Genomic DNA, 27040 nt, shown 5'->3' with positions numbered 1-27040 from the left:
AAAAATACTGTCTAGTGATCATAGATATGTTTACAAAATGGGTAGAAGCTTTTCCGACCAGGAATCCGGATGCAGCAACAGTAGCAAAAGCCTTAGTAAAAGAAATCATTCCTAGATTTGGCATACCGGAAAGAATTTATAGTGACAATGGAACACATTTTGTAAACCAGACAATACATCAGCTTGGGAGATTTTTGGGATTTCTTTGAAAAACATTGTGCTTATCACCCTCAGTCAGCAGGACTGGTGGAGAGGTACAATGGAATTTTGAAAAATAAGTTGAGAAAATTGATGAGTGAGACTCAAATGACTTGGATTTGCTGTCTGCCTTTAGCACTGCTGAGCATGAGAACTGTTCCAAATGTAAGGGGCTTGACCCCTTTTGAGGTAGTGTTTGGAAGAGCATATTGTGTGCCACAATGGAAAGCCCTCATGCCTGCAGAGCTGGAGGCCGATGGCTCATTAGCTAGTTATATGAAGAAATTGTTAACAAATAAGACTGTTTTGCAGTTGAACTCTTTTTCAGACAAACAAGAAGCAAAACCGGAGGCCGTGCTGACCCCGGGGTCCTGGATCTGGCTGAAAATCATCAAAAGAAAGAACTGGGCGAGTCCAAAGTGGGAAGGTCCATACCAGGTACTATTGGCAACACCTACTGCAGTAAAATTGCTGAGAGATCATTTTGGGTTCATTTGACGACTGTAAACCACTCAAAGAATTTAAGTTGGACAAACATTTTTTAACTGACATACCACAGATACAGGATGGCCAGAGGCAGAGTGAATAAAAATGTGAAACAACCCCAAAGACATTGGTTCACTGGCCTACTGATCATACATTTATTAACCATGTTTGTAGTGACCTTTTTGTTATGGTTTTTCTTGCATATAACTACAGAAGTGAAATTGATAAAACGTGATGATGGACTGGCTATAGACTGGCACCCGAACTTCAACACATACCTGGCTATGAAACGAGTCTATGTAGAGACTATGAATGTTTCAAATTGCTGGGTTTGTACTGCAATACCCACAGCATATGGAGGACTTTTAATGTCTGCTGTCCCCCTGGGGATAAATGAAACTTGGGAAAACCTATTATTTGACACGGGTACTGTGAGATCACAAGATAAAGTGGCATTATATTTACCCGTTACTCAGAAAGGAATTGTTTGCTTTGTTAAAAATGATACACTCCAGGTTGGTTGGAGTAACTGTAACATAACTGTGTCTTACAAATGTTATATAAAACCTGTAGACCAAGGTACTAGTTGTAGCACGAACTATGGTTCATACTTAAGCTTGATGAAAACAACATTGAGAGATGTGCAAAAAACTCCTGAAATATATAGACAATTATCTGTTATAGATAAAAAAATGTTTCATTCAGGGTTAACCCGCATCAGTACTAAAGTAGAAAACTGTTATTTTGTTTGTGGGAAAAAGGCCTATAAATGGTTACCTGAGAATTGGTCCGGCAGTTGTTTTTTGGGTTATCTGGTTCCAGCCATAAGACATACTGCAGAATTGCCCTGGGTAAAATACGCAATGTGAGAAATGTAGCTCAGCAAGCCGAGAATACAGTCAGAAAACCTGCTAATCCAGTGGGTAAGATTGAAGCAAGCTGGAAGGATCATTCAGCTGTGAAGGACAAAGAAAAACTGACTCATATGGACTTGAGTGACAGTGTTATATCCTGGGCTGGGATATTCCCAGCCTACGGAGCAGTCAAATCGATTTGGGAACTGAGGAAATTGTCAAAACTCCTCAAGTAATGAGCAATGCGACTTTTCCGCTCTTGAACTTGTGATTGATGAAATGAATGCAATGAGAACAGTCGTACTACAGAACCGAATGGCTCGACTTCACCCTAGCGAGAGGTGTGCGTTGGCGCTTATCAAAGAAGAATGCTGTGCGTACATTCCAGACAACCAACACGAAATCAATGATCACCTGGAGGTAATACAGCAGGTGTCAGCAATGGCAGAACCAGGCCCAAACCCACTGACAAACTTTTTCCAGAATCTATTTGGGGGGTGGGGGTCGGTCCTTATGAATATTCTGATTGCAATTTGTGTAGTGCTGCTCATAATTGGAGCATGTGTCTGCTGCGGCATACCCTGTGTGAAAAAATTAGTTAAAGACCTAGTTGACATATCAGTAACTGAAACTATGTACCAGGACATGGAATTGAATTTGTTGATACCAAGTGAAAGCCTATCTGAAATATAAAACAAATGACTTACTTAGCTGAAAATCCTTGAAAGGAAAAGGCTAAGAAATGAAATGATACTGTTTATGTTTCAAATAGAATGAAATGCATTAACAGGAGGGAGAATGTTAGAAAAATATATATTTACATATATGCTGCCTAGGAAAATATATATTCACATATATGCTGCCTAGAAAATATATATTCACATATATGCTGCTTAGGAAAATATGTATTCAAACATTCAGACATATATAAGTTGTGTGGTCAGATATATAGAGAAATGTGTGCCTTAGACAGGAATAAATGTGCTCAAATCTATATGGAGAGCAAAGGTTGAAAAATAGAATAATATGTAATGCATTTAATTCTGTTTTACTAGAATAATAGTAGAAATAAACTCATATTATTGCTTGAAGCATAAGCTGCAGTGTGACTAGAAACTTGGCCTTGGCAGAGATCAGCTCGGCCTGGCTCATGTCTGTCAGTGAAAGATTATTTTGCAAAGTTAGAAAATAATGAATCTGTGTGCATGTGTATCTTTTCCTGCTTCCACCAGAAGAATAGCCTTGTCGCACTATCAAAGATAATGTCCAGCTGGTGAACAAGAAAGAGACAAAGAGAAGCATTAAAGAAGACATGCACCCATTGTATTCGAACTAATCTAAGAGCCTTGAATTGGCTACATCCTCGGAAGGACATTGTGACTGACCAGGTGCTTGCAAGGCTGTAATATTCTCATGGGAAAAAGATTTTTGAAAAACACCATCTCAGCACTTTTCATAAGTTACTATGATGTAAAGACCCTGTCACTGACCACGTCAGTGAGGTGGGCAAAAGCTGATAGTAAAACATATAAAATGTCATGTGTTTCACCAATAAAACTAGACAAAATTCTGTACAAGTTTGTGTATGGTTTTTTGCCTCCTAATGTACATTAGAGTATTTGTAAATTAGATACTTGAGTTTCCTGCATTACTGTTTGTTATTGACTGTCATTGTTTTTAAATGCCAGATGATTTTTACAGTCTGACTTTAACAAATTTATTTAACATTTTCATATGTACTAGAGACAGTATCACAAAGTACAATGAAATTCTTATTTTGCAATTCCTCCAGCAACATATAAAAACAATGACAATTAACAAGAAGTAATCTAAGACAACAAATAGACAATAATATAAATAAATATCAATAAATATATATATATGGGTCCCCTTCAGTACACCGACATGCCAGAAGGCCAACACTCTAAAGAAGGAGATGAGAAGACTGACGATACAGATGATCGACAAGGTGAGATCCCGACGGACAAAACACCGACATGGGAAGGTGTGAGCGCGACTTGCTAAGTGTGCGATAGAGTAAGGGATTTAGTGTTAGGGAGCGGACAGGTAAGTGAGGGATAGTGAAGACCTGTAGTTTTAGGGGTGGGTTAAGGGAGTTAGGGTTAGGGTGTGGGTAGGGTGAGTGTGCGATAGTGACGGACTATATGTTTAAGGGTGGGTTAAGTGAGTTAGGGTGCAGGTAGGGTATGTGTGCAATAGTGACGGACTGTAGGTTTAGGGGTGGGTTAAGTGAGTTAGGGTTAGGAGTGCGGATAGGGTAAGTGCGGTTGTGTCGGACCTTAGGGTTAGGGTTTGGGTTAAGGTTAGTGCATGTATAGTTGTGTGTAATGTGTAGTTTACGTTTTGTGTGTCGGTGTTTTGGGTGTCGGTGTTATGGTGTTCGGTTTTGTGCATTGTCGGTATTGTGTGTTGTCGGTCTTTTGGTGTCGGTGTTTTGGGTGTCGGCTCTGTGGCATGTCGGTGTTGAGATAGGGATCCATATACACATATATATATATAGATATATATATATATATATATATATATATATATATATATTATGTATCTGTGCAAAAGAGCACATTTGTGCAAAACAAGCTCATTCCCTCCAAATGTGAACCAACCTACAATACTAGATGGAGAGGTAGTATGTGAGTTTTATTTAACAGTCTGATAGTTTGAGGTATAAAACTGTCTTTCAGCCTGGTTGTTCTGGCTGCCATGATCTTATAACACCTCCCTGATGGTAGTGGCATAAACAGTTTGTGTTGTGGGTGGATAGTGTCCATGATAATGTTTTGAGCCCTCCTAAATACTCTTTTGGTGTAGATGTCCTCCAGTGCAGGGAGTGTTACTCCAATGATGTTTTGTGCAGGTTTTATTACTCAATGCAGAGCCTTGTGATCCCGTATTGTTCTATTCCTGAACCATACTGTAACAGAGTGGGAGAGAATGCTCTCAATTATACATCTGTAGAAGATGCTAAGGATGGTATTAGGTATACCAAAATTCCTCAGCCTTCTCTAAAAATACAGTCACTGCTGGCTTTTCCTTACCAGGTGTGTGATGTTATGAGTCAAGGTAAAGTCCTCATAGATGTTAATACTGAAGAATTTGAATGTAACCACTCTTTCCACCTCATACTTACCAATATATAACGGTAAGTGCTGCCCTCTACTCCTACATGTATCAATGATCATCTCTTTTGCTTTGCTGGTATTAAGAGAGAGAGATTACTCTTCTGATACCACTTCACAAGGTTCTCCACTTCCCTTCTGACTCATCACCCCTGGAGATCAGACCAATGACTGTTGTATCATCCACAAATTTGACACTAGTGTCATGTTGAGAAGCAGCATAATCATAAGTAAAATGAGTGTACAGCACAGGACCCATCACACAGCCTTGTAGAGTTTGTGCATTTATTAGTATTGTTTCAGAGATGTTATTCCCCAGCCTGAATGACTGTGGTCTGCCTGTAAATAAATCCAAGACCTAAATGCAAAGAGTTTGTGGCACACCCAATATGGACAGCTTAATAATGAGCCTCATTGGTCTCACTGTATTGAAGGCCGAACTATAATAAATAAACAACAATCGAGCATAACAGTCCTTATTCTCCAAATAAGTAAGAAGTGTATGCAATGTTGCACTGACTGCATTTTTGTCATCCTATTCGGTCTGTATGCAAACTGCAGGGGATCCATTTTATCAGGTATAACTGACTGAATATGACTCATGATTCTCTCACTATGGGAGTCAGTGCAACCAGCTGGTACTCATAGTGGTTGCCTTATAAAGTGGGAATTGTAACTCATGCATGGGAAAGATTGAATATACCAGCCAGAATATCAGTAAGCATTAAAGCACAATTTTTGAGTGTTTTTCCAGCAATATTATCTGGACCAGGTGCCTTCCGGGGATTTATCCTCCTCAGAGACTTTGCCACACTTGCTGGTGGTATTATGAAAGATGATGATGACTCCTCTCTACCCCTCTCTCTTATGGTGGTACCCTTTGACTCAGTGTTCTGGACCTCAAACCAGGCATAAAATTCTTTGAAATCATTCGGTGAAAACTGTCTGTCAGTAGTCATCCCTCTGCCTTTGTCTCTGTAGCCTATGCTCTTTTCCAGGTCTTCCCACATACGCCTTGTATCAGCAGTCTAATAATAGCCTTCCAGCTTATGACTGTAATTCTAATTTGCTGTTCAGATAGTTTTATATAAGTCATATCTAGATTTTTTTATACTTGCTGATATTGCCTGATGCATATGCCTTGGAGCGGGCATGAAGCGCAGAGTGAACCTTTGAGTTCATCCATGGTTTATTATTAATGCAATTTGATTCAGGTTTATATGAGGTTTATTCTTTTTCATTATCCACATACTCAGCAACATTTGTTTCTGGTTTACCTGAGACTAATTCCTTTTTTCTCTGCACATAAGTTATTCATTTACTACAAAATGTGTTCTGACCTTGATTCTCCTGTGATATTTTACAATGATGGATGCAGAAGGCAAAAGTAAAATGTTGTCATAAATTGTGCAGATCTACACTATCTGAAAAGCAATTGATGTTCCAGGGCTTGCTTTTTGTTTTCACCTAAGAAGAAAGGGCAAGCCAGGCTCTTGTAAGTGAGTGACACTGCTGACTGCAAATGAAAAGCAAGTCTTCCTGACTAAAATATTTTTATTTGTATTTGTTTACTGGGGTGGTGCACTATTCAATATTGACCAATTTCAGGCTAAACTGACAGTCACTATCCATCCATCCATCTATCCCTCCATCCATCCATCCATCCTTCCTTCCATCTATCCATCAGCCAATTGACCCATCCATTTACAACCCCTTTTTTCACATTTTTCAATATGGGGTCAGGATGTCACATTTACAGTGGCAGTCATCTACAGACAGCGTTTACACATTTTGGTGGCTAGCCCTGCTGTGTTTGTTCTTTCATAACACATACACATCCATATAAAAAAAAACATGAGAATGCAAAATTTCCTTTGGCAATAAAAGGTGATACTTGTAGTCGAGAAACAGGTTGCTTGGAAATAAAATTTTCTTTTGGCGTTATCCTAGAGATTTCAACACAAAAAGACAAAGTGTTGTAAAAAAATCTTTAAAACTCTGTTAAAAATCAATGGGAAATTAAAAAAACAATGTGAATTGAAATTTATAACTGCTATGTTCTGCCCAGAATAGAAAAAAAGTAACTGATGATTTTAGTAAAGTCTATAACAACTCCTCAAGAAATATGTAGTCACTGAATACCATCCAAGGAAAAACTGACCAACACCTGCTTACCATCCATGAAAGAAGACCAGCAAATGAACAAAAAGTTCTCAGAATCCAACAGATAAATGCTGTGCTTAGCAACCATATGCTTCTCTTGGAGCCCTAGAAACCCCCATGCTTTTGAGAAAATTTGGAACAAAAGATAAGATATGGGCATACTTTATTGCAATTGATATTTAAGTTATAGGGAAAGACCGTCTCCAAGCTGAATGGGCCAAGATAGTATTGTCATATTTGACTGGGAACTCAGTAAAACATAACTGGACAATGTAGATGATTCTTATGACTCTTGTTGTGGAAATGACAATACTAATAAACAACTTCTGACATAATAACAGGAGCAGAAGACATTTTATTCTTTTAATGACAATGACAACTTTTAATTTCATTTTACCAAAGAAGGAAGATTCTGTTCAAAAGTACCAGGCTGTCAGTTTGAAAGACTAATAAGTTAAGAGTCTGAAACTTTGATCTTTTTATAGCCAATTGCAATATGCTATTTTAAGGTTTTCTGATTATTACAAAGATGTCACAACTTTAGCTGAATATTCTCATGTTTTCTAAGAAATAGTTATACTATTATTTATTTTATAATATTATTTATTTTACTTCAGATTTTCTTGATCTAGTAGTCCTTTGTCATGGAAACTGTAATGTTATAAATAAAGGCCTGCTGTCCTTTTTGTTATCTGAAGTAGATATTCTAACAAATAACAGATTCATAGATTCACAGATTGTAACAAGACTAATGACACAGTGGAGGCTTTCTAAGCCTAACCAAGTTTTCCCTGAAATAATAATGATGTCCTGTATCCAAATAGGACATAGAGGGCCAGGTATTTATAAGCCTCATCTGTCCATAAGGGATATGGGTGCCAGGCCCAGTGTAAATTTCCTACTCCCCATCCACTGGTCTAGGTTATACTTAAACTGGGTAGTATATAAACTCAGCTTAACATGGATGGCAAGCCTGTTCCATAGGAGGGACAGTCTCTGGGACACATATCTATCTCTCCAGCATGTCCTGTTTCAGCCTCAGACAAAATTCATGTCCCTAGATCTTGTATTTCTGGTACTCTTTGAGTTATGAATATGTAGTAGATTCATAAGCGAGGGGTTTGTGGATGGCTTATAAGTCAGGCATAGATCATCCCTCAGCAATCTAGAGGGAACTGAGTAGATGAGTAGAGAAAAGGGCTTTAAGGAGCTCTGTATAATGTAGGTTTGTTATGCCTTGTATTCTTTTTGTATGGAATCTCTGAGGTCATTCTAGTTGCTGCATATGCCTGGTCACGTACATAACAAAGGGAGTATTGTACTCTATGATTAGTCTGATAAAGGTGGAGTACAGTGTGATAATGACCTCTTTGGACCTAAATGCCATACTCTTACTTATAAGTTGTACAAAATAAAAGGATTTCCTCACCACTGTGGTAAGGCTACTGTCTGCATGCATACCAAGATCCCTGACCACTGAGTTGACTCTTAGGGGCATATTATCAACATGGTAATTAACTGTGATGGTTATCTTCCCAAAGGGACAATTATGCATTTCTTTGCACCGAGTTTAAGACCATGGCTTTGTCACCATTTATTAGTCAGAGAAGACTAATGTCTTCTTGAAGAATGTGAGCATCTGGGGAGAATTGGTGATAACTCCTAGCTTTCAATCGTGCATATTTAGTCAGCCATAAACCTTCAACATTTGCTTCCATTTCAGAGAAATATATGCCAAAAAACAGAGGCCCCAGTACTAAGCACTAGGAGACTTCTTTAGTGATTGGCCTCTTGGTGGAAGTGGACTCACCTATTTTGACCTCATGTGTCCTATCACTAAGTCAGTAGCCTATCTAGTGAGTGAGAAAAGGGTTTATACCTAAATTAGTGAGCTTGTCTATAATGTCTGAGTGGGGCATTGCATCAAAATGTTTGGCCAGGTCAAGGTAAGCTGTGTGTACAGTCTTATCTTCATTCAATGCTTTGGTGACCCTCTCTAAAAAGTCCATTAGATTTAATAGGCATAACCTTCCTGTGGCAAAAATGAACTGTAATGGGTCCAGTGTTTACAGGTTACCTATGTCCTCATTTATCATGCCCATGGTGATTCTTTCCATGACCTTACATATGAGGCTGGTAAGACATATGGCCCTGTAGTTACCCATAGTAGTGGTTGGACCTCCTTTGTGCAGGGGAATGACTCTAGCCATCTTCCATTCCTTGGGCACAAAACCTGACTGAAGGCTCCAGTTGAAAAGTGATTCAAGTGGACCAGAGAGGTCATAATGTGACTATAGTTGTTATAAGGAACTCAGTCTGAGGTTATAAAACTGTAAGTAAAAATGAGCACACAGTACAATCTTCGATAAACTAGCTGTACTATGTGTCACAGGATGCACAACTCTGACCACTTGAGTGCATTATAAAATTATCTTTTTAAGAAAGGATGGGATTTGAAGAGACATTGTAACTACATATATTTATCCTGTTATGTATTTTTAACTAGGAATACACTTTTTATTTTGCGAAGAAATTAGACACTGTCATATGTGCTAGCAAGTCTAGCTGAAGTTTTGTACATGGTTTCAGATTAACCTGTGTAATATATGCCAGCATGACTAGCTATGGTATTGTGAATAAGTTCTTGTGTGTTGATTAATACTCTGTTTGTATAGGATGTTTTAAAAGTTGAACAGTGTTCTTTTACATGTCTAACTGTGCAAGTTTGTGCAGGAGATTCTAAATGCAAGCTGTGTCAGAGCCAGCTAATCTACATATGATGTCATTTAAATTTCATCATTTCCTCTGTGTTTACTTTCAAAGACTAATAACATGACAGAACTTCCAAAACAGCTGTGTGTTGATTTTTAAAGAGTGAAATAAAAATAAGATCTGGAACAGTTAAGACAGCTAACCTAGTTTATAAAACAGCATGTTGAAGATAGGTTAAACAGTTGTGTTTATTTCACAGTTATGTTCAGATGAGTTGAGCTCAGTTGTGTTTAGTTTACAATTGTACTGAGCAGTGGATACCGAAAGGACTCACCAAGAACTGTAAGCTTGGCTCTGCTCTGTTGTAATGTTTAGTTTAGATCAGGGACAGTAATCTTTAGTCAGATAGGAAATTATAGCAATCAGTCAAAGTTTTTTCTAAAGGCTGGATTTCTATCCTTCAGTATTAATTTCATTTTTCTTGTGATTGAATTCTGTTTATTGAAATTACTGTTTTACATTTTTAATCATTTTGCTCATTATTAAATATTTTTATTATCTTACATTGTAGCTGGTCAATTACTGTATTCTTTAGTGATTTGAGAGTGCTTCTACCTGCTTGATTATTCCCAGGTCACTCTGTGATCCTGACTGCTTTAAGTCATGTGCTATCATTTGTTTTAATATTTAATTAAAAGGGCACGTAGACACTCTGATTGATGTCAGCCTGTTACTGTATTATTTTGTGGAAGGGATCCAGCTGAAAATCTGTGTCAGGTTTTCCCAGAAGTGTTCGGATGTGTGATATTTAATTTATTTAAGTGTGAGTGTATCAGAGGTGTTAAACTAGGATACATTGCTCTGAAGCATGCAATAAGGAGTTATATTTGGGGTGGAAAGAAGCAGTCCAGTCTCAGGGTATACAGCATTTTTCTGTTGTGCTCTTACGGGAAAATTGTGAAATATTACTCCTGTTTAAGTGACGGTCTAATATTGGAGTCAGTAATGAAGACTGAAGTTCCTTAGTTACTGACCCAGGGTAGTAGGGGATGTCACATATTGGTGGCAGCTTAGGGGGAATTTTAGTTGGACATTAGTAGCCTGTGGATAGTTGTCATTAAGGTGTGCTGTCTCTTCAGCCACAAGGTAAATGTACAAAATTTCACTCCACCACAGTTTTATTTATTTTAGTTAGTTAGTCTGGGACAGCAGAGAAAGATGTCAGGAGAAAACTATAGCAAGCTGAAGAACCAGTTGGCCAAGGAATGTGAAGTCAGAGGATTGGTGCATGTCAACCTGACTTAGGAAGCCATGCTGTCTGCCTTAGTTGTAGCTACAGCTCAGACCATGGGTTCAGACGATATCCAGTTTGGTGTTGGAAATGTGCAAACTGCCAAGACAGGACAGTCCACCTTTTCCACAAAGGACCTGAAAATCTGTCTGGAGCTAGAGAGACTGTGCCTGGAGGCCAAACAACTGGAGGCCAAGCAGAGAATGTGACATCTGGAAGCTGAAGAGAAGCAGTGTCAATATGAACTGGGGGCTGAGAAAGGGAGAAGCAGCATCAGTGTGAACTGGAAGCCAAATGTGTGGAGACTGATGAGAGACCGAGGTGTTTAGAAGCCGAGGAAAATGAGAGACAGCATCTGCATGAAGTGGAGATTCTTACCTTTTGAGAGGCTCATGGAGGCAATGGAGAAGGGAATAACTGGACTCCAGAAGCCATAAATGTCAGTAAATGTTTTCCTCAGTACAGGGATGGGGGTGATTTTAATAGTTTTATTCATATTTTTGTGAGGGTATGTATACAGTATGATGTTGACCAAGAGCTCTGGGTTTAGCTCCTGACTCACTTACTCCATAGCAAAGCTGCAAGGGTAAATCCAAACCTTTTTAATGCCTTAAAACCAGAAGTCTTAGCACTTTTATTCACCACCATTGAATTTCATCAGAAACTGGTTAAAAATAAATTAAGTCCCCTTATATAACCTGTTGAAAATTGCGCCAAAAATTTTAAAGTGACATACACCAAATAAACATACACAGACTCATCACTTTAAAACACAGGCCATTCAGTGATGTAAAAAATACAGATATCTGAGATATTTGGATGATATTTTTGTTTTATGGGGTGGTAATGAGGAACAATTGTCACAATCCATAAATTTTTTGAACCATTCTACAGAATTTTTGGAATTCATCTGTAATTCCAATGAAAATAGGATTAGTTTCCTAGACATTATGCTGTAAAAGAAAACACCTAAGCAAAAATATGAATCTATGATATTCAGAAAAGCTACCTTATCTAACTGTTACCTACATTATGATAGCCAGCACCCCATATGGCAAAAGTGTAACTTGGTGATGGGTCAGCTTATCAGAAATAAACCTATTGGTGTCTGATGATTCCCAATTTTTGCATGAAGTTCAGATTCTGATTGATATGTTTAAGGAGAGGGGATACCCAGAATCTGTGGTAGGGGAGGTTTCTAGGTATGTTTGTGAAAATTGACGGTCCAGATACCATCCCATCCCATCCTGGGGTTTGGTGATGGCAACAGCAATGGTCAAGATCCAGTAACCCCTATGTCAGAGTTGAATGGTAATGACTATGTTCAGGCATTGGTATTATCCAATTATTATTATCAGTAGAGGGATAGATTCCCTTCAGGATGCTATAAAAAGCCACTGGACCACAGTTTTTGGGAGTGTAGGGCTCCTGAAGAAGCTAGGGGCTACCCCTAGATTTCTTTATAAAAACAATTGGAATCTTAAAAACATGTTTGAATGGAGTGGTAGGAACTCAGATAAATGTATGCGGAACTGGGGTATGAAGAAAAGTGGTTCGTGTAGGCCATGTATGTTCATCCTGGAGGGTAACAGTTGTCAGGTGTCTGGCTTTCCGAATTTGATTACTGTTAAAGGCAGATATGACTGCAACACCAAGGGGGTGGTTTATATTGGCCTGCCTTCTTCATAGGAAAGACCACTGGTGCCCTTAAGTCCCATATTTACCAACACACTTATGCTATAAAAAGGTCTCATCAGTGTAATGCCCTTTTTTCTACACAGTATAAGATGTAAGGATTTTAAGAAATGTTCCTTCTCTGTACTTGAAAAGGTGGAATTGCAACCTAGGGGTGTTGAATGGGAAACTCTCTTAGAAAAAAGAGATGATTATTGGCAAATTTTGTTGAATGCCACTAGCTTGCCTGGCATCAACAATGTGGATGTCCTTCAAGGATGCATCTGCAGTCTTTACAAATGGGTTGTCCTGTCATCAGGCAGCCCTTCGGTCGGCCGGATTCCAAAGTCTGGGTCTGGCTTCGGCTGGTGTCGCACTTCACCCGACGTCATTGCGGCAGTTATTCGGGTATAAAGGCATCAGCCGACGCCATTTTCCTCAGTCTTTCTTGCCGCGTGGCGCCCGAAGCAGAAGCTGTTCGCAAGTGCCGGTCGGTCAGATCCAGAGATTAATACTACTTCGAAGACTTCTATAAAGCTAAGTACCCCGTTGGGGACTCTTTCTTGCCTCAGCCGATGTCAGAGAAAGTTAATAACTGTTTATCTTGTGGGAAACAAATACCTCATAAAGATTTCCACTCCTATTGCATACATTGTTTAGGCCCAGACCACGACGTAGCAGCTTGTCTAGCCTGTGCTTCTTTTAACCGGCGGACGCTTAGACGTCGATCGGACTTTGCTGAACAGATTTTCGGCTCCGATTTTGCCTACATTATGCCGTCGGATCCTCCGACTACGCAAATAACCAAAAAACGCAAAGAAAAGGACCGACACTCGCGGTCCGCGGTTTCGGCCGAAACCGCGGTTAAGCAAACCACGAGTGTCTCGGTTTCGGCTGAAGCCGAACAAGCGGTTCTTTCTTCTGCCGATAACTTGCCTTCTACCGAGGCCTCTTCTAACCTGGTAGAAACGGCTTCTGAAATCCTACCTTCTGTTGCGGTTTCACAGGATTTGTCAGACACCATTCCCCTGGATATTTCTACCCCTGCACGTGGAGCTGCTAGGCCTCCTCCAGCTATGTCTATTAAGGCCTTTGCCAGGGCTAAAGCAGCCAAAGCATCAAAACCTGTGCCTGCCAAGCCCCCCTCTCACAGGCCCAGCTCCAGCTCCCATATGCTTTCTTTGGCTGAGGATCTCATCTCTTTAATTCGTGGAGCCCAGCCTCATCCAGACAGGGCCTCTCTCCCTCCTCCAGAAAAGAGGCCTAGAGCAGAGCCCCCTGAGCCAGTATCTGCAGATGATTCCTCTGATGACTCAGAACATACAGACCCTCCTGAGGCTTCTTATTCTCCTTACGAAGACTCTGATGCTGAGGAGTCCATCCCTTCAGCCTCTCCTCCTGAGGAATTTTCCTTTGGGGAAACTTTGCATGCTATGAGGGAACAATTTCAGTGGCAGGGCCAAGATTTCTCAGACTCTAGAAAAGGCTTAGGACCTTTCTACATTTGCCACAGCATAGGCCTTTAGCTATACCTCCAGTTCTTTCTGTTGTTGATGATGCATTTAATGATGCTTGCACTGCTCCTGATACTTTACCTCCGGCTCCTGCTAAGCCCGATAGGTACTACAGGGTCCCGGACACTCATCACCACTTATATAAGGCTCCTTTTGCAGATCCAGAGACTATCTCCCAGGGTCCAAAAGCTGTAGCAGCTACTTCTTCTAAAACCCTCCCTCTGAAAGGGAATCCAGGTCCTTAGAGATGGGGTAAAAGTTTACACCTCTGCTACTTTGTCAGCTAGAGCTTTGAACTGCCAATTTCATATGATTCAATATCAAGAGTTTATGCTTGACCAGTTAACTAAAAAGCTGTCCTCTGAAGAATCTTTAGATAAAAGTATGTTCAAGAAATGGTACATAACATACAGCAGGTTAGTAACCATTCTTTAAAATGTGGCTATGATGCACTGGAGGCTTCCTTTAGATCAGCCATGACTGGCACAGTTATCAGGAGGCATGCATGGTTGAAAGAACAGGCATTACCAGACCATGTCAAATCTAAGCTTTTGGATGCACCTATGGACAAGGTCAATTTATTTGGTTCCCCTGCACAGCAGGTATTAAAAAAGATGGAAGAGAAAGCAAAATCTGTGCAAACAGTGAAAGATTTCTTGCAAGTTCAACCTCCAAGGTTTAGCAGGAACTGGCCCTCCAAGAATTGGTCCTTTCCAGACTCCTCTAAGGCACAAAGAGGCAGGAATAGGCGCTCTAGAGGCAGAAACCAATCCAGGGGTGCCTACAGGGGTCGCCAGTGGCAGGGTAACAACCAACGAGGCACGGATACAGCCACCACCACTACAGCAACTCAATCACAGTGACTTGGCGGTGGCACCGCCTACCAGGGAACAACTAGAAGCACCTTTAGGTGGAAAGCTAACCTTATTTTCAAGAAAATGGCACTGCATTACAAGAGAAAAATGGATTTTGCAAACTATAGACCAAGGCTACAGATTCCATTTCCATACTCTACCAGGAAAGACAGGAATGCCGAACCTACCACCTACTCAAAGGACAGAAGCTCTAAAACAAATATCTCAATTATTAAGAATGAGAGCTGTGGAAAAGGTACCATCTATGGAGCAAGGGAAGGGATTTTACTCCAGACTCTTCCTGGTACCAAGAAAAGAAAACAAATGGAGGCCTATTCTAGACCTGTCTACTTTAAACGCATTCCTCATTGTTCCAAAATTCAAAATGCTAACCCTACAGCAGCTTCTTCCCATGCTGGGCAAGGAGTCTTGGCTGGTAACTCTAGATCTCAAGGAGGCATACCTGCACTTCCCCATAAGACCAATTTGCAGAAGATACCTCAGATTTCTTGCAGGATCAGAGCATTATCAATTCTCAGCATTGCCCTTTGGCTTATCTACTGCGCCCAGAGTGTTCACGAAATGCCTGGCATCAGTAATCGCTCATTGCAGACTTCAGGGGATTCAAATCTATCCCTTCCTGGACGACTGCCTGATACAAGCGGACAACAAGAACAAACTAACAGAAAACTTACAAAGAGTCATCTACCTGCTGCAAGCCCTGGGATATACAGTCAATACAAAAAAGTCAAGGCTGATTCCATCCCAAAGACTAACCTTTCTGGGTGCAGAACTGGACACATCAAAACAAATGGCATTTCTAACTGCAGAAAAGAAAGAGCAACTTCCTCTCTACTTCTTGGCATTAACAAAGCAGAACCATCTAACTGCAAGAAAAGTGCTACAAGCTCTAGGCTTCATGGCATCCTGCATAATACTGGTCCCTCATGCCAGGCTGCATATGAGAAAGCTACAGTGGTACCTAAAGAATTTGTGGTCCCAGCACAAGCACAGCTTAGAAACCAAAATTCCAATGATCCCATGCCTGAAGCAAGAGTTCCTATGGTGGGCTCAGGCCTGCCAATCAAACACAGGATTGCCCTTCTGCGAAAGTCAACCAAGACAAACCATCACGACAGATGCCTCAGACCTCGGTTGGGGGGCACACATGATGGGCAAGTGCATTCAAGGCCTATGGACTCAAGACCAGCTGCATCTGCACATAAATCTAAAAGAAATGATGGCAGTAAAATTGGCAATCCAGGCATTCAGACCTTTTCTCCAAGAAGGCCAGTTGATGATAAGGACAGACAACACCACAGTTATGTGGTACATCAACAAGCAGGGAGGCACACACTCATACCCTCTATGCCGGCTGGCACTGGACCTATGGGATGTGGCTCTGAGCTACAACATTCAGTTACAGGCAATTTATGTACCAGGGAAGGAAAACATTCTAGCAGATATATTAAGCAGAACTACAACAGATGCCCACGAATGGATGCTGCATCCGGACATCTTCAAAACCATCACAAGAGAATGGGGATTACCACAAATAGACTTGTTTGCATCCCCATTCAATCACCAGTTGAAGAAATTCTGCACAAGGACTTACCACCCACTGGCTTGGAAGGTGGACTCCCTATCTTTCAGTTGGAAAAGCCTGACAGCATACGCATTCCCACCACTTCCTTTGATGCAGAAGGTGTTTCTGAAAATCAAAGAGGAACGTCCGAGGATCATTCTGATAGCCCCAGACTGGCCAAAACAACATTGGTATCCACTGCTGAGGAGCATGTCCCGGGAACAAATATGGACACTGCCCCTGATCCCATTACTGCTAACACAGAACAACTACAACATCCTGCATCCAAACCTAAAAACTCTGCAGCTAACTGCATGGAACATTACATAACAGCAATTAACCCAAATTTATCCCAAAGGGTTAAAGACATAATCCTGGAGGCTCGTAGACCTTCAACAAGAAAGAATTATGCAGCAAAATGGAAAAGATATCTCATGTGGAGTACTGAAAAGGGGCAAGATGTGACACTGGTGAACATAGCCAACATCCTGGAGTACTTGGCGGAGCTCTTCCATACAGGCCTGTCCTACTCTTCCATCAAGATACATGCATCAGCTATTTCAGCAGAATACAGCTTGGATCCTCCAGTCTTCTCGCATCCTCTGCTCAGACAGTTTCTGAGAGGAATTAAAAATGTAAAACCTCCCAGGAAACCTCCATTGCCAGCATGGGACTTGAACTTTGTGCTAGAAAAACTGACTCTTCCTCCCTTCGAACCAGCAGCAACAGCAGAATTACAATACTTATCCTGGAAGACTGCTTTCCTGCTGGCAATAACTTCAGCAAGAAGGGTCTCTGAACTACAGGCATTAATGGCAGTGCAACCCTTCCTGATCTTCCATCAAGACAGAGTGTCCATGAGAACAAATCCTACATTTATGCCTAATGTGGTATCCAGAGTCTCTTTAAATCAGGCTATCCACCTTCCTACATTCTTCCCCAACCCACAGAACAGGGGAGAAAGGCTCTTACATACCTTGGATGTACACAGACAATTACGCTACTACCTGGACAGGACAAAAAACAATAGAAAAACTGACCAGCTTCTGGTAGCATATGCAACAGGAAAAGAAGGAAAACCAATTTCTAAACAGACAATCTCCAAATGGATAGGAAATTGCATTAGATTTTGTTACTCCTACCATGGAAAGAAAACTCCAGAGAACATCAGGCCTCACTCCACAAGGGCTACAGCCACTACCACAGCCTTCTTACGAGGAGTGGCTACCAAGGACATTATAGAGGCTGCTACTTGGACCTCCGTGCATACATTTGCCAAGCATTATAACTTACCTCTATACTCTAGATCCCGTGCTGGTTTTGCCACTGCTGTTTTGCAAGGGATCCTAACTACACCATAATCTCTTCTCATTTCCTCCTCCCTAGTTTAGCTATGGTATTCTACCCATTTGTAAAGACTGCAGATGCATCCTTGAAGGACATAGTACAGTTTTGTACCTACCATAAATGTAGATGTCCGAGAGGAATGCATCTGCAGTCAGGATTACCCACCCTCCTTCCCTCTGAGGTACTCCTAGGGTATTTGCCAATCTTCAGCTAGCTTGGGGGGGATCTATTATGGTGTATTTGTTTGTATATATGTACATACATGCTTATTTTATGTGTTTGCTCTCTACTATTTGGAAACTTTGGCATTTATCCAAATTTAGCCATCCAAGAGGGCACCTGGCATCTGGGGCAAGAAACACTGAGGAAAATGGCGTCGGCTGATGCCTTTATACCCGAATAACTGCCGCAATGATGTCGGGTGAAGTGCGACACCAGCCGAAGCCAGACCCAGACTTTGGAATCCGGCCGACCGAAGGGCTGCCTGACGACAGGACAACCCATTTGTAAAGACTGCAGATGCATTCCTCTCGGACATCTACATTTATGGTAGGTACAAAACTGTACTTTTCTTTGAAACCTGCTCTAAAGATTAGAGCATCTTGTATTTCTTAAATGTTTTGTGATTATTTTTACAGCCTTTTAAGTTTCATTTTAAATAAGATATATTTCAATTCATTGCTGTAGTCTTTACATCACTGAATGGCCTGTGTTTTAAAGTGATGAGTTTGTGTATGTTTATTTGGTGTAAGTCACTTTAAAAATGTTGGTTCAGTTTTCAAAAGATTATACAAGGGGGCTTAGTTTATTTTTAACCAGTTTCTGAAGAAGTTCAATAGTGGTGAATGAAAGTGCTAAGACTTCTGGTTTTAAGGCATTAAAAAGGTTTGGATTTACCCTTGCAGTGCTTATTTTGCATTTTTGGATTTACAGTACGCTGTTGTGGAACCTGGTTTTGGTCCATAGCAAAGCTGTTCAGGCTTTAGCAAAATTATCTGGTGTTAACTGTTTGAATTATGATAAACTTAAAAACTGCCTGCTTGATTGAATTAAACTAACACCTGAAGCTTATAGAAAAAAGTTTTGTGAACATAGATGCAAGACAGATGCAAGTGTACATGATTATATTCTGATTTAAGTACTTACTTTCACAGATAGGTGAGTGGGTGTCAGGACACCAATTCTGAGGGACTAGCAGGCCTTTTGATGAGGGAACAAGCCCTCAGTACTTTGCCTGATGACATGAAAATCTGGTTAGCAGACTGAGAGTGCAACTCTGCAGAGGAGTTGGGGAGAAACAGGGATCTCAACTTAGCAAGCAGGACACCAATGGATACAAAAGGATACCCAGTGCTACACATGCACCTAAGGGAATACATGGGGGAGAGTCTAAACCACTGCAATGGAGTACACCAGTAACAGGGGAAACTACTAGTCCAAGTAAACAGTTAGGGATCAGATGTTTCAAATGTAACCAGAGGGACCACATAGCAGCCAAATGTCCATCAAGGTAAGGTGAGAAACAAAAGGTGAGGTAGCCAGCAAGTGAGGATGACAAACTGCCAATGTTAGTTGTTTGGAAACAACATGGATGCCAAACTATCACCAAAGTGTATATCCTATCTTAATAGATGGTAAACAGGTTACTGCTAAGACAGACATGGCTTCTGATATGAACATTGTGAGGCCTGCAGGGTTTAGAGAAGTGCAGTACTTGCTTGGACAGTCCACTCTTGTCGGTGCTTTGGGAGGGACTCCATTCCAAATACCTTTGGCTAGGGTTCATCCTGACTGAGAGGGTGGAATAGGAAGCAAGCAGGTAAGTATGTTTGAGGATATTCCTGCAGATGTTCTGATAAGGAATGACTTTGATGTTGCAGTACCTTGTGTGCATGCAGTGACACACATTCAGGCTTGGAGATGGGCATGTAAGTCCAGTAGCGTGGGGGAGACCCAGACAAATTTCACACCTGAAGCTAGGACTGGTATTGTGGCTGTTTCAGAGAAGAAGCTATCCTGTTACAGTAAGTCTGAAAGTGAGCCACAACAGCTGGTAGGTACTGATGTTCCCTTGGACATGGTGACTGCAAGGATGGAGGTGAGTGGTAGGACCCAGATTGACAGGCACAACTGTTGGAAGTTACTAGGCTTCCTGTGGAAGGGGAGATGAGGAGGATCACAATGGTAAAGTTGAGACAGGCTCAACTTACGGACTTTACATTCCAAAACTTGAGAGGAGGTGGCTAAGGAGGTGCCTGATGCTCAAGGAAGAGGGAGTCTGTATACTGGAACAAAGGTTTGTTGTGTAGAGAGTGGACTTCTGAAGGTGGGCTAGAAGGTGAGGTAATACGCAGTTGGTAGTGCCTAGAGCTTACCGTTTACCACTTTTAGCCACAGAACATGACATCCCCTTGTTCAGGTCATATGGGTATAAAACATGCAAAGAGATGTATTATGCATACTTTTTATTGGCCTGGGATTACAAGGGATGTGGTTGGATATTGTAGGACTTTTGAACAATGCCAAAACATTGGCAAGGCAGAGGACAAGGTTAAGTCTCTGTTAATGTCTTTGCCTGTTATTGAAGAGCCATTTCTCAGGGTGGCCATGGGCATGGTGGGACCCCTACGTACTCCAAGTTCTACAGGGGAGAAATATATCATGGTGGTAGTGGATTATGCTACCAGATACCCTAAGGTAGTGGCTCTGTTATCTATTGAGGCAGAGAAGGTGGCAAATGCTTTGCTAGAATATTTCAGCAGGCTAGGTTTTCTAAGGGACATACTGACTGATCAAGATGTCAACTTCATGTTAGACCTGCAGACTTGTTTGTGGAATGTTGTGGAGTGAAACATTTGAAGACCACCCCCTACCATCCCAGACTAATGGTCTTGTGGAGAGGTTAAACTCTACATTAAAGACTATGCTAGGGCATTTGCAAACCAGTTTGAAAGGGAGTAGGACAAGTATTTGTCCCACCTATTATTTGTGTACAGGAAAGTACCACAGGAATCTGCAGAGTTTTCACCCTTTAAGTTGTTATATGGGCATAGGGTGGGGGGCCTTTAGATGTGATTTGAGATGAGTGGGAAGGTGAGAGTGAATCTCACAAGGTGTCTGTTGTGTCATACATCCTTAACTTCAGGACAAGAGTTAAGGAGCTCATGGATTTGGCCCAAGAGAACTTAGCATTAACCCTACAGCAGAAAAAGGTTTGGTATGACAGGAATGCTCAAGCCTGAGGGTATGCTGAGAGACAGAAGGATATGGTACTTGTTCCTGTCAGACATAAATTACAAGCAGCTTGGGAGGGACCCTTTGAAGTGGTAAAGAAAGTCAGTGACGTGAACTTCATGGTAAACCTGGTAGGTATGAGAACAGGTACAAATTGTACCATGTTAATATGATGAAACCTTATGATAGGGAGGATCTAGTATTGAGTATTCACAGTGGATGGCAGGAGGAGTCTGAAGGCATATGGCAACCAATCTTATTGGTGAGGCAAGGAGTGACACCTCTGTGGAAGTGAGAACTATATCACAGCAGTTAACTCCTAATCAAGTCTGAGAGATAAGAGCAGTATTGAAGGAATTTGGGAACATGGTCACAGGGAAACCTGGGTGTAATGACTTGGTACAGCACCATGTGGACACAGGACCCTAAAAACCTATCAAGCAGGTTCCTTATAGAGTGCCTCAGATAGGTAAACAGACTCTGAAGGAGGAGATAAGGGAAATACTAGAACTGGGGGTAATTCAGAAATCCAATAGTCCCTGGGCTTCCCCAGTAGTGCTGGTGCCAAAGAAGGATTGTGGCATTAGAGTATTTGTATACTATACAAAATTAACCAGTTATACACAGGCAGATGCATACCTCATGCCTAGAACAGACAAAGCCTTAGAACAGCTGGGTGGGGCTAGGTATGTGACCACTATTGATCTGACCAATGGATACTGGCAGATGCCCTTAACTCCCATTGCTAAAGAGAGGTCATCTTTTATAACTCCTTTTGGATTATATGAATTTACAAGGATGCCCTTTTGAATGAAAAATACCTCAGCAATTTTCCAGAGACTGGTAGATCATATCTTAGCAGGAGATTATGCTTTAGTATGCTTGGATGACATTGCTATTTACAGCCATTTCTGGCAAGAGCACCTTCAATATGTTATAGAGGTCTTGTGTAGACTAAAACAGGCAGTATTAACTATTAAACCCAGTAAGTGTCAGGTGGGTATGGCAGAGGTCACTTGGTTAGGACACAGGGTGGAGAATGGTAAGATTAGGCTAGAACCTGGCAAAGTGGAAGCTGTTCAGGTGTGGCCAGTTCCTGTTACTTAAAAGGAAGTAAGAGCATTTCTAGGGACAGCAGGGTACTATAGAGAATTTGTGTCCAGTTATAGTACAATAGCTGCACCCCTTACTGACCTAACTAGGAAAAATAAAAAGGATAAGGTAGTGTGGACCACAGATTATGAGCAGACAGTCCAAAAACATAGAGATTTTAGGAGGACCCTCTGTGTTAGCCAGCCCAGATTATAGCAAAGGATTTGTTGTGCAAGTAGATGCTACAAATTTTGAGTTGGGGGCTGTACTCAGCCAAGTTTCCAAAGAAGGAGAAGAGTACCCAGTGGTATATCTTAGGCATAGACTTCAGCCTAGGGAAGAATGTTATGCAGCTGTGGAGAAGGAATATCTAGCCATAGTATGGACATTGTAGAAGCTGCAGCCCTATCTATATGAAGGAAAATTCACTGTACTCTCAGATCATAACCCTTTAACATGGCTAAATAGTCAGCAAACAAAATGCCAACTTACTTGAGGTGGAGTTTAGGGTTGCAAGCATAGGACATAACAATACAACACCTCAGTGGGTTGATATATTCCCAGACCCATTTTTATCATGCATCATTTTTCAAGGGTCATTTGAAAATCATGCTTGAGTCATGGCAGGGAGAAATGTGAAGAAATCAGACACTTTCATCTGTGCTAGCATGTCTGTCTGAAGTTTTATACATGGTTTCAGATTAACCTGTATGATCTGCCAGTATGACTAGCTGCAGTACTGTGAATAAGTTATTGTATGTTGATTAATAATATGTTTGTACAGGATGTTTTAAAAGTTGAACAGTGTTCTTTTAAATGTCTAACTGCAATTTTTGTGCAAGAGATTCTAAATGCAGGCTGTGTCACAGTCATCTCATCTACAGATGATGCCATTGGAATGTTTCCAGTTCCTCCTTGTTTGCTTTCAGAGACTAATGGCAGGACAAAACTTTCAAAACAAAGCTATGTGCTGATTTTCAAAAAGTGAAATGAAAATAAGAACAGGAACAGTTAAGACAGTTAACCTAGTTTATAAAAGAGCTTGTTAAAGACAGTTTAAACATTTGAGTTCAGTTCACAGTTGAGTTCAGTTGAGTTCAGTTCAGTTATACTCAGCAGTGGATACCCAAAGAACTGACCAAGAACTGTAAACCTGCCTTTGCTCTGTTGTAATATTTAGTTTAGCTCTATTTAGTTTAGATCAGGGACAGTGTTCTTTAGTTAGATAGGAAATTATAACTAATCAATCAGCGTTTTTCTAAATGTTGGGTTTCTATCATTCAGTATTAATTTAATTTTACTGGTGTTTGAATTCTGTTTGTTTATTAAGACTACTGTTTTACATTTTTAATTATCTTTCTCATTATTAAATATGTTTATTGTCTTACATTGTGGCTAGTCAATTAGTGTATTCTTTAGTCATTTGAGAGTGCTTATACCTACTTGATAATTCCCAGGTCACTCTGAGAGCCTGTCTGCTTTAGGTCATATGCTACCATTTGTTTTAATATCTAATTTTAACAATTGGACACCCCTTTAAAAGGGTATGTAGACACTCTGATTAGTATCAGCCTGTTACCTTTTTACTTTGGGGAAGGGACACATCTGGAAATCTTTGTCAGGCTTTCCAAGATGTTTGGATGTGTAAGATTTAATTTATTTGTGTGAATGTATGAATGGTCTTAAACTGGGACACTATGCTATGAAGTGTGTAATAAGGAGTTATATTTGGGGTGGACAGAAACATAGAGTCCTGTCCCGGGATATAGAGTGTGTTCTTGTTCTGCTCTTAGTGAAAGTTGTGAAATATTACTCCTGTTTAACTGCCACTCTCACACCGGAGTCAGTAGTGAGGATTGAAATTCCTTAGTTACTGATCCAGGGTAGTCGAGAACGTCACATCTGGCACTTATTAAGACAAGCAAAACTGTGATAATGTTCTGTGGACACAACAATCTTGACTTGACAGCACAGTTTTATGTAGTTGTTAAAATGGAAGAAATCTGGTGGCCAAGCCAGTTTTGCATGTTCAGGTAGGCTCTCTGGTAAAAAAAAAAAAAAGAAAAAGAAAAAAAAGCAAGCTCATCCTTTAGGGTGCTAGAACTTTTTTTAAATATAACATTTGTAAAATGAATGCTTTTTACATCTCAGTTTAAGAACATTTTTCTCATTCCTAACACTAAAATGTGCTGGATTGGAAAATTAACTTCACGTCACATTTGACAGTATATAAAAGTAATCAGGCAGACAGTAAACAAAACTCATGATCATATCAGTTTATGACCTCTTGGGAATGCCAAGTTATCAAAAACACACTTTTGTAGATGAAGTCTAGGCCATTTCTTAAATCTCTGTCTTGAATGTTGCTATTTTAATCATTATGATGTACAGGTTATTTGCCACTTTCTGAAACTGAAAATGTTGAAAAGAGGCATTTAGGCAATTTGAAATTTAACTTGTTGCAATTGCTGTAAACTGACTATTTGAATGACAACTGCACAGTCTTTCCCTGGGATTCAATAAAGCATTTTCACTGTGCCAGAATAGTGTAGTAGCTCCTGCATGGTATATGGCCGCCAAGCAATTCAGTAAAAAGGCTGGGGACATGCAAGAGCCTGCTAGCACTATTCTGGCATGGACACCACCGCATAATGCTAATTAGCTCATTTGCTGGTGAAAGCCATGCAAATGAGGTGAATTATTGATTCAGGAAACAGCCAGGCATCCGTGCCAGAACAGTGTCCATTGCAGAAATGTATTAATTTACTAACCTTTAACATTACTTCAAAAATCAAAATGAGGGCATGACACCTCAAAGTAAAGAATGTATTTTGATCATTAGGTATGCCAATGGCTAAAATATGGCCATTGGCATGAAAAACAATTGCAAAATAATAAAAATAAAAGTTTACATTATTTTGGCCAATTTCGGCCGTTTAAGCATTGTGCTGCGGTGTGCAAATGAAATCGTGCAGAAAATATAAAAAAATGTGAAAAGACAATTGTAAATAAAATCTACATTTTGCCATTATAGTAGGTAGTATGGAGAATCAAAAGAATAACAGGTAACACTGACTGCTAAGGAGAAAGGCTCTGGTGTAGTGGTGTAAAAAGGGACTAAGGCAGTGGGGTATGCAAATGAGCAACATTTACTGAATAGTAAAATGGGAGACCATTGTCTGGATGCACCTAACCATGTAGAAGCTATAAGGCAGTGGTGTAAGCAGGAGAAGCAGCTGACATGAAAATGGGGTGTGTCATGCTAGGTGTAAGCACATTGGAGATCCATGGCTTCCATTTGAGCTTAGCTAAGCACAGCTAAGCAAGGGTGTGTGTCTGAGGCTGTATTTACTTATTCCATAAAATGAGGAGAGTATTTGCATCCAGGAGAGGGCCATTTCTGCTTAAAAATGTTTACTATAGCTAAACATGTTTGCACAGCATGCACTGGGTCTTAAACCAAAAAAAAGAAAAAAAAAACAAGAAATAGCAGAACTGTTTACATTTGGGCAGCATGTTTGCATGGTGCACCCTTGGGCTTAAAAGAGGCAGAAATGTGAATGGAAAAAAATGGGAACTAGCAGAATAAATATACCTGGCAGGAGGAATGTATCATAGTCAGCCAATCATAAAGGCAGCATCTGCAGCACAACAGTATAAACTATGCAAACACCTTTGTCTGTTTTTGACTACACACTCGGGGGAATTTTAACCAACAAAATGTTAGGGGCTGGTGTCACTTTAATACATCAGTATGTGCTAGAGGCTGAGGGCAGTGAGGAGGATAATGCTGACAACCACCCCAGACTGAGGAGGAGGAGAGGATTGTTCAGACCCAGGGTAACCTACCAGGGGTTACATGATCTGGAGATACTAGAGTGCTACAGGGTGGACAGGGACATACTACAGCAACTCATCGAGCTGTGCTGGCCTCAACTCAGACCCAGAGCCAACAGAGGGGAACCCATCCAGTGAATACCAAGGTATGTGTTGTCTTTAGAATACTATTTTATTTATTTCTTTATGTATTTATTTTATTTTATTTTTCATTTGTCACCCTGGATGGTCTGACTGGATGAGGTCCATTTACAGTGGAGGCCTGGGGAGAAAAGTTCCACATAATTCAGAACAACAAATAACAACAATAATGATATAATACAGAGTGTAAAAAACATTGTTATACTAGTAATATCTAGTGAGAAAAGAAAACAGTAAGGACAGTTCAAATCAGCAATATTTACATATGTACATTCTGTTTGTTGTAAAAAAAACAGACAGAGATTACAAGAAGTTCATGTTTGTCTAGGGATACCATTTGTAACAACTATGCTGAGGGCATGTACTATGAGAAAAAGAAAAAGTGTGGAGGTAACATATGTGACACATGGACAGAGCCAAGAACTTATAAGATGGGCCTTCAGGGAGTTTTAGAATTGAGTGGTATTTGATGCAGAACTCATGGATGGAGGGAGATTATTCCAGGTTTTTGCCATACTGTGTGAAAATAGAGCTTTACTCTAGCTACATGTACTTTCCAAAGACCTACTGGGGACATCATGGGGGTCTCACAGGCATCTGCATCCAGGGTACTCCACCAGTTCCTGGATGCCATGCTACTACATGCCTGTGAGCACATTTACTTCTTCAGCACCCGTGAGGAGAGGACCAGCAATATGCATCTCTTCCACCATGTAGCAGACTATCCAGAGGTCCTGGGTGCCATATACTGCACGCACATCCATATCAAAGCATCACCCGGTGAACAGGGTAGGGTCTATGTAAACCGCAAGGGCTTTCACTGCATCAACTGCCAGGTCATGTGCAATGCCCAGGGCATTATCATTAATGTGTGTCCTGGTAGCCCTGGAAGCTATCATGACTCCCATATCTGGCAATACT

The sequence above is a fragment of the Protopterus annectens genome, chromosome 8.part0, assembly GCF_019279795.1.
Source record: "Protopterus annectens isolate FY-2018-M chromosome 8.part0, PAN1.0, whole genome shotgun sequence".
Lineage (NCBI taxonomy): Eukaryota > Metazoa > Chordata > Ceratodontiformes > Protopteridae > Protopterus > Protopterus annectens.
The sequence above is the reverse complement of the archived record's forward strand: the minus strand, read 5'-3'. Positions refer to the sequence as shown.